Below are 16,167 nucleotides of genomic sequence, written 5' to 3' on the forward strand. Positions count from 1 at the left end.
GGAAAAGTTATTTGCAATATACACTGTATATTGCAAATTAATTAAAAATATTCAAATTTCAATTTGGTATACTTCGCGGTTTTTTTTTAGCAATAAAATATGAACTTAGCCTGCAAGTAATTTTACTTTTAGAATCCAGAAAATACACACACTGTATTTTATATATAATTACAAATTATATTACATTGTGAGGAAAAGGTAGGTAAGAGTTATTACACAGGTAATAAAACGGAAATGCTCCAGCAGTTTCCTAATAAGATCAAGGGACCGTAATAAACCTTGATCATAGTAGTATTACGAAATATAAAACTGTATGGGGTTATAGACCATATTAATAAATGTAATAAAAGCTTTATGAAATTATGACGATACGGTAATGTGAAGATAAATAAATAAATATAAACGGTTCACAATAAAACGCCATTTTAAAGGCGTTAATTAATAAATATTTCAGTACTTATACGTATAAGTACACGTTAAACGAGCATGCAAATAATTCAAGTTTATTTACGCGTAATTACTATTATTTAAAAACTCATCAACAGAGTAATAGTATAGTAATAGTATAGTGTTTCTGTAAAAGGAAAACCTTTAATTTAATTTTAAAAGATTGGTCGGAACGTCTTTTATATTGTTATTAGACTAATAAAAATAGAAACTATAGCATAATGAGATCGTTCTTGTACGCAAAGGGATATTTCGCGTATCTCGAAATTGTACTCTCAAATTAAAATTTAACTTCTGCGATCACAAAAATAAAATTATTATTACTTCTTAATACTCTTAATAATTCTTAACATTCAGTAATATTATAACTATTTCATCATAAATTAAAATAATATTAATAAAAAGATTTGTTAATTTACAAGACTAAAAATCATCAAACTTATATCTAAACAATTGTAATTTTTTGTCTTTTAAAAACTTCTATTTATGTTTCCTAATCCACTTTGAAAAGCTTCAATAATTGCAAACAGAATTGAATCTTAAAATAAAATCTTAAAAATATAGGCTTTGTAATTCAAAATTTCCTCATCAGCATATCGTAAAAAACAATGAAATCAAAGCCAAGTATTAAGTCTACGAGATTATAAGTTTAGCTGAGTAAAACACATTTAACTATTTTAAAATAATCTGCGGATTGAGGCTTTCACGCCTATACGATTTCGATATAATCCGTGGAAATACTAAGTGAGTGCCAAGGTTTGATTTCATTTTTTTTTAAGAATAATTTAAGACGAAAAATATTTTTAATAATTTATTGTACTCCAATTTTTTTTGTAAGATTATAATATTTTGTATCTAGCAGGAAAAAAAATCAAATTTTAAAGTTAGTCGGATACAAAACGTAAAATAAATAAATGTAGTTACAAATATTTAGAACATCATAATATATACGAAAAAATTAATACTTGCACCTTAAAAAAAAATTACAAAATTTACTAAAGAAAATGTTAAAAATAATTCTTTTACTCACTTCAAAACCCAAACTTATAAAACGTTTCACAAAAATCAACACTCACCTGTAACAGAAAACAATTTATTGTTAAGGAATAATCTATATTATAACTAATATTTGAAAAACGTATGATTAAATTACGAGTTGGGTGTAATATTTTTCATATAATTCCAACATATGACTTAATCCAACATATAACTTAATTAACATCTAAACTTATAACTTAAACAACATCTCAACGAACAACTTATTTATAAATTATCCACTTTAAAAGAAATATTTAAACATTTTAGAAACGGTATATAGTAGAAAATACATTACTGATTAAGGAGGCTGGAATAAATTTATCCATTTGAGCTGTAAAGGAACTTTCTATACTTAACTTCTTCCTAGTTTTGTGTTTTCATATTCAACATTCTATGTCTTTTTTTTCTGTTTAGCCTCCGGAACCACCGAAATGTATTACTTCAGAGGGTGAATGAGGATGATATGTATGAATGTAAATGAAGAGTAGTCTTCTACAGTGTCAGGTCGACAATTCCTGGGATATGTGGTTAAATGAAACCCAACCACCAAAGAATACCGGTATCCGCGATCTAGTATTCAAATCCGTATAAAAGTAACTTGTTCTTACGAGGATTTGAACCATGGAACTCTCGATTTCCAAAATCAGCTGATTTGCAATGACGAGCAACACTAGACCAACCCGGTGGGTTGAAATTCTACGACTTAGGTTCAAACATTTGTTGTTAGAGAAAAGATAGAATCTAAAGATTCAGAAATTTTTCACCTTAAGAATATTGAAATTCAATTTGGCATATTTCAACGGTGTTTTTTACCAATAAAATATGAACTTAGTCAAGAAGTAGTTTTACTTTTAAAATCCAAACATAGTATCGACCATCGCGAAAGAATATTAGGCCTCTGTATTTCACCTGGAGGCTCGAATTCTGATCAGGCTTGGTCTGCCTAAAATTTTCACCTCATCTCTTCATAAAAAAAAACTTCTGAAAAGAACTGTCTGAAAAAAGTAATATTATTGAAAAAGTACTTCATGAAAACATATATCAGCATATGAATCTGTTGATTTCTTCCTGTCTAAAAGAGCAGTCAAATCTTTCAGAGATGACTGGAGTTAACGTTTTTCGGCTGCGATGGTTAGAGGTAGTGTTTTACACGGATGGTTTTTGGATTGGCTACCGGTCGTAGTAGCTGAAAATTATGGAAATACAATTATTCATTTCTCTCTGTTCCCTACTGTATGTGTGTTTTAATGTGGTTCTAAAGTAGATTTTTATTTTATAACTTTCCAAAACTGTGAAGATACAGCTCTTTTGTACACAAAATAATTTAATTTAAATATCATAAAAACTGACGTTAACAAATAAATAACGATTCAAAAATTGAATAAATAGGAAATATCACCGCTAATGAATTCTGTTTAAAAAAAAAATTGTCATTTTAATTCTTATCGACACAGTTTGATTAATGATGGGTTCATATCTTTTAGTAACATTTAAACCTAAAATCAATTAATTTAAGTGGAAAGGTTGTAGCTGCTTTATTGATAACACGTTGACCACAAGTAGTTCGGCATAAAAGAATCTAAAGGAAAGAAGTCATGTAAAATTGAAGGATTTTCCTTTAATTTTGTTCATCATATTTCAGTGTTCGATATCATTTTAATGTTTAAGAAATTTTGATTGGATAATGTAAACAATTGTAATATTTCTTTTTTCTTTCCTTATGTGTACGTTGCAATCTCTTCAACTAGTGAACAATAAGCAACCACCTCCACCCCTCACCTATGGCCCAATGAGATGAGTATTATATGTATGATATGCAAATGAGGTGTAATCTTGTACAGACTCAGGCCGGAGAATACTATTCGACAGACCGACAAATACAGCAATTTCCTGAAATTTTATCAACTCAATTATAAACATATTTTTATATAACATACAGAAATATTTAACTCCATAAAAATGTAATTAGTTTATCAGAAAAAATAGATATTAGCATGTTGCAAGTGGATGAAGTCAACCATATGTACACGAGGGCGGACATAAAAAAATATTTATAATGTCACTTAAGAACGACTATCTTGAATTTTTATCAGTTTGGAGAAGTAAAAACACAAGTAATATCCAGAAGGTTAAAAATGATTATGCACCATTTATAAAAAATGCATTGTACAAAAATATTCTCTGATCCTGCGAGATTTGCTTTAGAATTATTGGAATTAAAATAATTATCACCATCATTAAATTCTTCACGAATTCACTATACATAATTTATTACCTTATGCCATAAATACCAATATCCTTTTGGCTTATTCCCTTAAAGTTCCATTTTCCTATATGACTATTTCGTTGTGTTACTTTACTCTTTTGTAAGGACAGTCTACTTCTATTTCTTTTCATTTTGTGTAAGGAAGAATTAATACAGAAATCTAAGGACAAATTTGAAAGCAAAGTGACTATCATCCAAGAGAGAAAATAAAAATGGAAATATTCGTTGCCAACATTGCTATTTTAGTGTCAAAATTGTTATTTTAGTTATTGTAATGAAAAAAATCAGATAAATATACTTAATGGGACGTTTTTATTTTTGGGAGAAAAATTCAGTTGAAAATAATTTGAATAAAACAAAGGTATTAAAATATGACCGAGAAAGTAAAGAAGGGATTGATTATTAATATTAATGAACATAATGTACCAGAATTTGCAGAATTTTATTAATTTGAGAAGTAAATTAAAGGGGAAAAATGGACAACATAAAGAATCATTAAAATTAGTTTGGGACAAGAAAAGAGGATTTTAATGAATAAATAAAATCTGTTAATATAAGTTTAGAACTAGGAATAAGAAAAAGATATTCTAAAATTTAAAAAATATAATTTCGATTACGAATCCGGATAAATATTCACAAACTATTTCTGATTTTTCTTCCTATTAGTACTAATTAAAATATTAAAACGATACATTTTCACTTCCTTGTACGAAGTAAAGGAAGTATGGTGATCACGAAAAATTTCGGTTTTCAGATTTCAACGGAAATATCCATTTTGAGCGTCCCTGAATCCATTTTGATTACTTTCGGCGTAATACGAACATTCGTACGTATGTATCTCGCATAATTTAAAAACGTTTAGCCGTAGAATGTTGAAATGTATTTAGAACTGTTGTAACATCTAGTTGTGCAGCTCCCCTTTTCATTGCAATCGACTGGGCGAAAAATGTTTATACATTCACACCTCTAAATAAATTTGAATTTTGGACTTTTTCTTAACTGCAGTAAAAAGCCCTCGTTGAGAGCTTTTCAACGATATATTATAAGTGGTACTTATTTTCACTGGTTCCAGAGTGATAACCAAATAAAATTTTAATTAAAGAAATATTTGGATCTTACAAGGGGAAGGCACATCGGTTCGAATCCGACTTCATATACATATCTTTTACAATTTTTTTTTCTTAAATATAAATATATTGATTTATCAATACTTACTAACCTTAGAAAAAAAATTTTAGCAATAAATAGTAATTCAATAATAACAATAACAAAAATATGAAAAAAATCAGAAGTTAAATTTTTTGTACTTTTCATTTTAATTAAAAAATGTTTAAATTGCAATTTTGTTGACAATGTCAACAAAATTTAATTTTTTTTTTTTTAAATACTAGTGAATGACTGATTCTTATAGTATTTTTTATACTCATTTTATGTATGTTAATACATTTTTTCTATGGGGTTCATTTTTTTGTAATTGACTTTTTTTTTAAACAAAAATACGTATGATGAACGTAATATGACAATACATTACATGCATTTTGTTCTCACCTAAAAACTATTTCTTTTCAATTTTCTTTTGTAAACTGCTGTAGGTAGATCCCTCTTTAGATTCCAACAGTAATCGGCTAACATTTTTTGCTTCCATTTTCCTTGGTATCGTGTTTCCATTGTAGATATCTCCTGGTGAAAGCGTTCTCCATGTTCATCTCTGATAGCACTGAAACTTTAGGGAGAAAATCCAAATGTGAATCTAAGAAATGGATTTTAAGTGACATGTTACACCCAACTTCTTTGTACTTTTGAAGGAGTTCACTCACAAGATCTCTATATTTACTGGCCTTATGGTTTCCAAGAAAGTTGTTTATCACATTTTGAAATGATTTCCATGCAGCAACCTCAAAGTCATTCAAACATTCTTGAAACGTCAGATCACTCATTATTTTTCTTATTTGTGGTCTAATAAATATATCTTTCTTTATTTTAGTTGATATATTTAGAAATAGAGTCAATAAAAAGGTGCCATTTGTCAGGATATATGTCCCAAATCTTTCATTAAAGAGTTAGTAATTTTTATTACAGTATACTAAGTTTCCGTATTGAGCAAAGAAATGTTCAAATTCTGATTGTCCATCACGGAAAGCAGTTATTTTAGTGTTTTGTTGTAAAAATGCCATTTTTTCAGTCTTGTTGCCAGTATTTCTGCTTGATTCTTTGATAAATTTAGATCAAGGACCAGATCATTCAATTCTGGCTGATTAATTAAATGAGGTTCAGCATATATATTTTCTAAAAACTTTGGATCTCTTTCTTCATCGCCTGATATGTCAGCACAAAATTCGACATTTTCATCTTCATCTAAGTTCGATGTATCTGGTGGTACTGGAATTGGAATTTATTAGCTATATAGCACTGATCGCGTGGCAGAGGGAATATTTGCGAACGTATTTACCTTCTCAAAATGCTGTGCTTATGGAGTTCATGCATGGTACTACCTGAAGATAAGAATGGTAGTTAAAAAAACTAAGCCTGATAAAAGGATTATGATTTCATCAGCGTGAAAAATACTATAAGAATCAATTATTCACTCTCATTTAACAAAATCATTGTTGATCAGTGTTGTTAATAAAACAATATATTTAAATTTAAAAAAAAAAATATGTACGTGAAATCGGATTTGAACCGATGTGTGCATGGTTACGGATTCGACACGTTCTCACTTACACCACATATCTACTTGATGTGAAATAAAATTAATATATACTAATATAAAATGCTGATACGGACACCAAACTCAATATGGTGCAATGTGGTGTTCAACACAATACAATTGTGTAACTGTTCACTTTATTAAAGAATTGGAGGATCGTATCTCACCTTCAAATGAAATAAGTTTAAATGAAGCGCAGCAAAAATATGTATATGTATTTTAATAGTTGTACAAGGAAGTCGTGTGGTGTCCACATCAGATTTTTTATTTTAATAAAATACGTAAAAATCTCTATAATTTAAACATTTCTGAAAGAAATATTTTATTTAAAAGTGATATTACAATAGTGTATTTTTAATAGCGCGAGGAAAAATAAAATCGCTATTTAGTTCCAGTTTATAAGGTAAGGAAAGTCAAGGTCCACCACAGGAAATGCTTCAGGCATAGAAGCAACGATGAAGGCAAGCCACCGGAAATTGCAAACGGGTTGGCTGGACAGTGTTTAACTTGGGATCCCACAAACCATGAACAATCAGTCTAACAAAGTAATTCACGCACACAACACACACACACACACACACACACACACACACACACACACACATATATATATATATATATATACACTACACACACACAAAGACAAATATTGGTACAACGAAAGGAAACTTAAAAACTACTTTATTGCTTCCTTTGTACCTTTTGTTTACCAATGATCTTGTTCCGAAAATTAGTTTTAAATGTAGTTAAATAAACATCACTTTACAGGTAATTAAGAATCTTAATAAACACTTATTGTTTTTATACATGACTATAAAATATACGGAATATATGTTTTTTATGATATTTAAAAGCAATGGGTTATTTAAGTATTTTTTATAAAAATTATTGTTCACCAAAATCTTTTCTGATTAGAGCAATTCTGATAAAAACATAATAAATTTTCGAGCATGTTTAGCGTGCTTATCTCTATAAATATAAACTTGTACGATTATTGATTATCCTACAAATACGGCAACGTTTATTAACATAACAGCTGATTGTTAACTGTATAACTATTTTTGTTACCTAATTATAATAGTTATAAAACTACCTTGTTAAATAAAATTTTATTATATTTAAGCTTGATTTCAAACGTAAGGACTTCTAACAGACACTAGAGTTGGACAGCAGATGAACTTTTTTTTTCATATAGTCCAATGGTAGTCTAAAACCATCGGTAGATCTGAAAAGTTAGTTTATTTTTTTCATCAATTTAATCAACGACTTCCCTTCATATTTTTTTTCAGGTCAACTGTATATATTATACAAAATTTAAAAAATACATACTATTCATTTTCGTGCATGTATTTAATAAATATTTCGTTATTATTTGAGTGAAAAACTTACAGATGGCTCGAGGTAGGTTAAAACATGTGGATTATTAGCCACATCACCAAAAAGTTGTTGATTAAAATTAAGTAAAGTTATAAAAGATTCCACTAAAATCATAAAAATCTATTATAATTACTAATTAGATATCAGTTCTATAAAATTTTGTAACAAAATAAAAACAAAACCAATAAAATAGATTACTTGTTTATCAAGTAACCTTTATGACGACCGTTGATAACTTCGAACGAAATTATACAGTTTAAGATTATAAATCGTGGCATAAAAAGCCAAAGTGTTGTGTTCCGTTGACAGCATTATTTTTAAATGGTTGAGTAAAAAAAAAACGGTGAACGGGTATCTTGGGGTGCTAAGTGTTCATGAGGAGATACTAATAATACTCATTCCCAATTATTAGTATTAAGGAGGACCAATTGGGAATACATATCAAAGCAGGACAAGTATGGGAATCATCAGGCTCTCAATTTACTTGACAATGGTGAGGAAGTAAGACGATTAAGGAGGCTACATGGACTGAACCTCGCTGATCTTTGAAGGTATGGGTGATCATTGAAATGACCCTGGGATACAGTGGTTATTATGTTAAAAATAGTTTAAACTTTTAAAATCTGTACTATTTTTATCCGACTTTAATATCTGTGACTTTACCTTTATGACTTTAATGTTTTGCGACTTTATTATTATCTGTTTTTATTATTTGCTTATCTGATTTATCTTTATTATTTTATCATCTGTTTATCTTTATATGTGTTCTCTAATATTGTATTTGACGTGGGCTATCTTTTGATGGTTTCCTAACAAATTACTCTTAGCAAAAACAACTTACTTATGGTCACAATCCTTTTGGCAATGGATTGTAAAAATAAATCGCTAAAAACATGGAATTTTCATGTAATACTTCTGAGAAAGTAAAGATGCTAGTTGTGGATCATTTTTAAATTAACTGATAAGACATTAAAACTAGATAGGTGGAAACGTATATCGGCCTCCGTGGCAGCGTCTCGGCCTTTTATCCGGAGGTCCCCGGGTTTCGGTCACGCATGACATTTTCATACAGGCTACAAATCATTCATCTCATTCTCTGAAGCGATACCTAACGGTGGTCCCGGAGGGTAAAAAAAAAAGGTGGAAACGTATAAATTATACGTTTAATAAAAAATTGCCATGAAATAAGATAATATAAAAACATTTGTCACATTCCTTAGCTTATAAGTGCATTACAAAAGCCTAGAATGAAATTCTAAAAAATTATTTCCAAAATCTAGCAAAATTTTCTATTTTAAATGTTCAGATGTTAGTGAAAATTATTTATTGTGGCAAAAGAAAAGTTGTGAAGCTTAAAAAGGAAAGCAGGAGTAGTGATTAGTGTATGAGGCATAATTGAATATACCGACATCACATTAAATTAAATAGACAGACAATCGCTACGTTAAAATAGTTTTATGTTAAATTTAATAACATAATTTAATTTTTTTAAATTAAATATGTATATTTTAAAACTGGAATACTTCAAATATAGTTTATCATTTAACAATTTTAATATTTTATATATTACCTTATCTCTTAGTTTTAAAATCATAGAAACTAGATTTTTATATTTAAGCCTAATTTTCAGTTATTACTAAAATATTTAACTCTGTTGTTCTATAGATTAAAATCAATCGACGCAGAAAAAATGACTCATCTCATAAATCAGTTTATTCTTTATAAAAAGAAATTACTACGAATGCAGTATTGGATGCACTTGATACAAGAAACTGTGTGTTAAGAGTTCGGGTGGGTGTTCGTGAGTAAAGAGGTGTACGATGGGATAAAAAGTCTCTGATGAACAATGTAGTCAGGTTATATCAGTGTCTGAGTCATATGATCCTGAACACGTTATTCTTTTTATTTCTTCTTTCTCATCTCCTCTCACGCTCTGTCATCTATAAAGGAACGGTCAGATGAACCACCTGGAGTTTCAAGACGTATCTATATAATATTAAATACTTTATAAAGATAACCTTTTAAAACATCACTTATTTGTTATCATTGATCTCGTTTCATATATCATTCATTTTCAACATTTTTTATGCGTGTTTGCTTTATAAAAAATAATAAAAACTATTCACGCTCACACGCACGCAAAAAAAAAAAATAAATAAATAAAACCAACTGAATGTAGAGGGGTTACTGAACTTAATATTTTTTAATAAAATCATCTGAAATATCTTCAACAGCGTGAAAATAATTTTTTATAATACTTTCAGTAGCTTAGTTCTGATCTAGCCTGAAGATTATATTTTAGGACGATTTTAGGGTAATTTTTTTTTCTTTATTAAAAACGTAAACAAGTTAATTTCCGGTGTAGAATTTCTCTTTTCAATTCAATAAAAAATCGTGTTTTAAAAATCCAATTACCAGAAGTCTAAACATGTAATATTGTTTATTATTAAAAAACGTATTTTATTATGAAAAAGTTATAAAATACTAAAAAAAATTCTGGGCTACGGAATTTATTATATTTATCCTCCTTTATATAAATAATAGAGTATAAATAATTAAGGTTGGCCGGTAGATGTCGTAAAATCCGCAAAAATTAAATTCGGTACGTTTAAAAGACTTTTACTTATTTTACAGAAGTAAAAATATCATAATGAACACATCGGTTAACGAATAATATAAAAATAAAATCGACTGACTGAAAAATTGGGGTATAAAATTATGTAATTTCATTGCTCTTTGACGTTTTGCTTTATATGCTGGGCTAGAATTAGTCACGTCATGAACGACCTCCATGTTTTATTTTAGCTACAATTAAATTCACTCAGTCAAGACATATATTTGGTTTCCATTAAAAAAAAAAAAAACTTTCACGTTGGGATAATTCATTTTATAAACTGCTTAAGAAGTACAAATTCTCTTTCGTCAGAAACACTAAGAATAATTCAATATAATAAAGTTTGAAGAAAATTTTGGAAAACTAATAAAAGATACATAACGAACAATTACTGAAAAAATTTGTTTAAAGCTTTTACATTTATTGCTACATATTCAGTAAGCTCTATTAAACAGCATATTTTCTAACTGCATGAAAAGCTATATAAATTAACTATTTAAAAATATCCTTTTATAAAAGAAATTATTGATTATTTGTAATAAATAAATAATTGATGCAATTATTTTTATAAACTGATATACTACAAATGCTGCACTTATCTGTTTTGATAAAATGATTATAATCATTTTAATAAAATCTGTAGATGATCATTATTTAACGTGCTGTCACACAATGCATATAAAACAAAGAACTAACACATTTATTTACTTTAACGATACCCATACGCTCACCACACAGTTAAGTATTAATGCTATATTCAACAAATTCTTTCTTAAAAATAGATAAAATAATTTAAGTATAATTATCACACGACGATCATTATATATGCTGATTTTATCATAATTTGATTTAAACCTAGCTGCAATTTGGATGTTAAAAAAAATTAAAAAACATCAGTTCCAGTATGTTTCTTCTTCTCAAATACGTGGGCTTTCACCAATAAACTACCTAATTAAAAAAAAGCTATCCCGAGATGAATTGACATCAGAAGCAATTCTGTAATCTTTGACTTGAATTCAAGACTGGTTATTTTAAATAAGCTCATCATTTCTCACTTAATTACTGTTAAAATTATTTTTAATAAATAGGTAAATAAATAAACTGATCGGTAGATAACAATAAATTATAAAAATTACGTCAGGTAAGTATGCTATTCCACGGATAAAAAAAAAGGAATTTGCCTTGACCGACCAAAGAAAACTATGGTAAAAACTTGGTAAGAGTAGCGCCAAAAAAACCAAATAATTTTTTTTGTCTACTTATTAGGTTAGCATTTACAATCAGTACCTCATAGGGGACCATAAGAATAATTTGATTCATGATAATCACATGAAGAGAGGTCATCGAAGAAAACCCTCATTAAAGCACACAGATTCAACGCCTCATATATAGGAAAAGTACTTGCACAGGAGGTCCAAGTAAAGTTCAATACGTAACATAGCATTAAAAATAAATCAAAAGAAGTAAAAAATAAAAACAATGTAATCAATCCCAATATATGAAAACAGAACTATTGATAAAACAATTATTCGTCGGTATATAGAAATAACGTAGTTCGTAGCCTATCAAAGTAATGTTCACCACACTGCGAAAGAATCATCCTGTATTCCTACTCCAAGGTTCCTTCTCCCGGTCACTCCTCTGGTACACCTAGCAGGTCCAGCACATAGAAACGTTTTAGTCACCTGATGCCATTGCTATTTTCCAGTATACGTCTTGGTAATATACATGTTTGTCTAAGCTCTGTTTGTAGCGCGAGCTAACGTTTTTGGATGTCTTCGTAAACAGAAGATAATCGTAGGTAGTCATGAATTTCTCTACCCCTAACCAGTCACGGCTCCTCTGCTATGGTCCTCACCAATTTATTTTGGAATCTTAGAATTACCTCAATACTGCAGTTTTTATCGTACCCCACATCAGATCCTAAACGTCCTAAACGTCGATAGGTTTAAGAATAACTCTGTAGATCAACAGTTTATTAAATAACGATACCTTGAGTTTCTACCCAGAGACCAGTTTAGTTCTCTACTTGATGTTAAAATATTTTCTCTTTTCTACCATATAGCCCTTCCACGTCAAGTGATGATCCTAGTGTAGGCCAAGGTACTGTACCCGATCATGGTGAGGGATGTAGACACCATTTAGGTGTATCCATGAGCAATCATCACTTCTCATCGTAAATATCACACGGCTTGATTTGTTTTGATTTATCTTCATTTTCCATTTCGTTAGCCACGCGCAGATATCGTCTAACTCTAATTGTAGTTTAGCAGAGACTTGATTTGAATCTTCATCATCAGCTAAGATTGTCGTGTCATCTGCAAACGATGCAACAGTGACGTAATCCGGAGCAGGAAGGTATGATGTGGAAATCGAATACAGAACAAGATAAATAATCTTGAACAGATTAATATGAAATATATGGAACTAAACCGGTTGCCGGGTAAAAATTCACAGTTATCGTTATTTAATGAACTCTTGGTCTACAGATTTATCCTTAAACCTATCTGGACGTATGGGACCAGTTGTTGGGTACGAGTAACAGCAATATTGAAATAATTCAAAGATTCCAATATAAATTGATGAAGACTATAACAAAGGCGCCGTGGTTTGTTAGAGGTAGAGAATTAATGGTTATCTAGGATTACCCTCTGTTAACGATGAGATCTAAATATTTAGCTCGCAGTACTAACAGAGGTTAGACAAACATGAAAAATATCTGGCAGTAAATCTATTGGACGACAGCGTTGACATCAGGCAACTAAAACTTTTACATGCGCTGAAACTGGGAGATGTATCCAGAGGAATGACCGGAAGAACAAACCTAGAAGTGTGAACACAGTATGAGTCTGTCACTTTGATAATCAAAGAATTACAGCTATTTCTATTTACCGAAATAAATATATGTTTTATTTGTAGTATAGTTTATGTAGTATAGTGTAGTTTGTATTGATGACATTGTTTTTGTTTTATATTTATTCTTTTCTACCTGGGATCTATTTATAGTCTATATTAAGAATTGAACTTTACTTGGACCACTTAAACAAGTGCTTTTTCTATATTTGAGGTGTTGAACCTTTGTTTGATTTAGTGAAGACTTTCATCGGGGACCTTTCTTCACGTGATTATCATTAATTAAATTTACTTGTGGTCCCCTATGAGGAACCGATTGTAAATTGTACCAGACAAAAAAAAAGATTCTTAATTTACATTTTAATGTGCGTTTCTTGCAACAGGAAAAGATTTTTTTCGATTTTCTAGAATGTATCACCTAAAATGCCCTTTAATAATTTAGTAATTTGGAGTCTATTTCAAACAAGCTAGTTACATCAATAATATCCTAACTGTTTTAGAGTAATACAAGCAATAATAACGTTAGAACGTTTAATACCATTCACTGATAATGGATTGCTAAACTCTATTCAGAAATAGAGATGATTAAATAATACATCATGTAAAAATAATCGGTTTTCTGATAAAAAAAATATAACCTAATTATGTGAACATGAAAATTAAAAAAATTAATATCTAGTTTAAAAAAAGGAATAAAACACTCAGCAATGTACGAACAAAATACAGGCTTAAAGGTAACGTAGTAAACAATATTTTTTACCACGACAAAAGTATTTTACACTAATTAATATAAACTCCTATGTCATAAATTCTACCTTTCGTAAAAAAAAGAAACACCAACTGAAAATAATAAAACTAACTGGTCACTTTTATTCCGATTTAAAATATCAACCATAAACATCAATATTAAACCGAATATAAAACTATAAAAATATGATAAAATTAAATTTTATATTAATATCTATATATATTACTATTATTATTTGTATAACAAAGTATAAATCAGGAATAAAATAATGTAAATGAGTTAAATGAAAATTAATTGAAAAAAATAAATAAAATCTGTAGAAATTTAATAAATTAAATAGTCATGAAACTAAGAATAGTAGAAAAGTTTATTTATATATTTTTAAAATGTAAACGTAAATATCATACCAGATAAAAAAAACACAATCATTATAAAATGTAGAAATGCAATAATTAATGTGTACTGAACATATTAAAAATATATTATATAATAATCCACATTTTATTATTATACAGAAATATAAAAAAACATAAATCGACCTTGCAAAAAAAAAGCAAGGAATTCTACCTTCGCAAATCCTTCTTTGAATATCTAATACTTATAATAAAATATTAATGAAATAAAATATAAATAAAAATGACAAAACATAGCGGTGGTTAGTTACTAGGCGTTAACCTGACCTTCAAGAAACTGTGGGCTGTATTATAACAAATTTGTACGCTTTATACTCGTGTTTGTTATAACACTTGCAGCTCATCATTATGTTAATGTATATTTCACTTATTTTTTAATTAAATTTTGTGAATATGGATCAGTATACTAATAAATGAGAATTAATATCTGAAAACTTACAAAAATCTCAAACCATTTCGATGTAAGAGTTTCAATTTTTAATGTAGAATGTAAAAAACTAGATCAGTCTTTGGCACAATATTTAGAATAAAAACTACGGAAGATATAATAGTTTTGATAAAACCAAAAATTTGGAATTATAGCTTTTTTTTGGAAAAAAAACATAGCGTGATGAATTCTAGTCCTGATAAGAGTATTATAAAATTAAAAATTTGTCTAGGGGAACCGATATATTTTAGAAGAAATAAAAAATATTCTCCTACTTAGGGTTTAAAAATAGTAATATATTTAAAAAATGAATGCATTATTTTCCAGAGAAATAACTTGTTCCGTTACCCTACCGTTCAGAATCTTTCATATAATTGTGTCATCCAGGTTATAAACGTCAAATTTACTTACTATGATAGTAATAATGTTAATCATACAATCAGTCAATACGTTGAAGAAAAAATAGGTCACTTTTAGGGCTGAGTATATCCTGCATTTCTGGAGGATCGGCATAATAATGTACAACAGTATATTTGGAAAAAGACAGTGGGAAATCACTTCACTCCTTCCTTCCCAATTGAAATTGGGATGCTTATTATTCTTGAAAATTCTTACTATTATTTCTTATTATTCTTGCAATATTTTAAAGTAACTAGTGCTTCATGACATTTCATCTATTACAAATTCGTTCTGGCACCTAATAAACAGAATGAATCATTTAAACGTACTTCTTCTAAGGACATTTATTCCCAGTTACAAGAAATATAAGAGAAAAATTACATTTTCATCTTAAATGGCTGAGAAACAGCAAACTAAATTTAACTTAAAAGGTTCCACAGAAGATGAAGTGGAGAAAAAGGCGAATAGGACCGTAAGACATCATTATGTTAATGTATATTAACATACAGAATGTATAAATAAAGCATTTACATATATTATCATACATACATAAAGCATGTAGCTGGCGACAAGAGGGCTACTCGCTCCACAAAAAACGCAATTCGTAGTTGTGGCAGGCTGAAGTAAGATTAGAAGAATTCGAATTACGGTTGATGGGGGTTAGACCAGAAACAACGCCCTTGTGAAGTATCTCGCAGTATGGTTCAATCAAAATGAGCTGCACAACCGACACCTCAATGAAGTATGCAATAAAGCGGAGCGGATCGTCAACGCTCTGAGTAGACTGATGGGCATCATGTGGAGACCCAGAGCAGCTAAAAGGCATCTATTGATGATAGCAGCGACTTCTATAGTATTGTATGCAGTGCCTGCCTGGT

At 29.1% G+C, this 16,167-nt stretch overlaps 2 protein-coding genes and 1 long non-coding RNA gene across 5 annotated transcripts in view; 1 reads left to right on the forward strand and 2 right to left on the reverse strand.

Moving 5' to 3' along the window:
• The window catches only part of LOC142319635 (sodium leak channel NALCN-like), a 118,994-nt gene that overhangs the window by 62,624 nt on the left and 40,203 nt on the right, over window positions 1-16,167 (reverse strand). The gene's annotated exons all lie outside the window — the stretch shown is intronic.
• Window positions 1-16,167, reverse strand: part of LOC142319634 (sodium leak channel NALCN-like) — a 176,202-nt gene that overhangs the window by 44,567 nt on the left and 115,468 nt on the right. The window contains exon 6 of the mRNA XM_075357146.1: window positions 1,478-1,523. The gene's annotated coding sequence lies outside the window, so the exon portion shown is untranslated. The remainder of the gene's footprint in view (window positions 1-1,477; window positions 1,524-16,167) is intronic.
• Window positions 8,108-9,867, forward strand: LOC142319638 (uncharacterized). The gene is made up of 2 exons (XR_012755240.1): window positions 8,108-8,386; window positions 9,501-9,867. It is a non-coding gene; the product is annotated as an uncharacterized LOC142319638 (long non-coding RNA).

The sequence above is a fragment of the Lycorma delicatula genome, chromosome 2, assembly GCF_047948215.1.
Source record: "Lycorma delicatula isolate Av1 chromosome 2, ASM4794821v1, whole genome shotgun sequence".
Classification (NCBI taxonomy): Eukaryota; Metazoa; Arthropoda; class Insecta; order Hemiptera; family Fulgoridae; genus Lycorma; species Lycorma delicatula.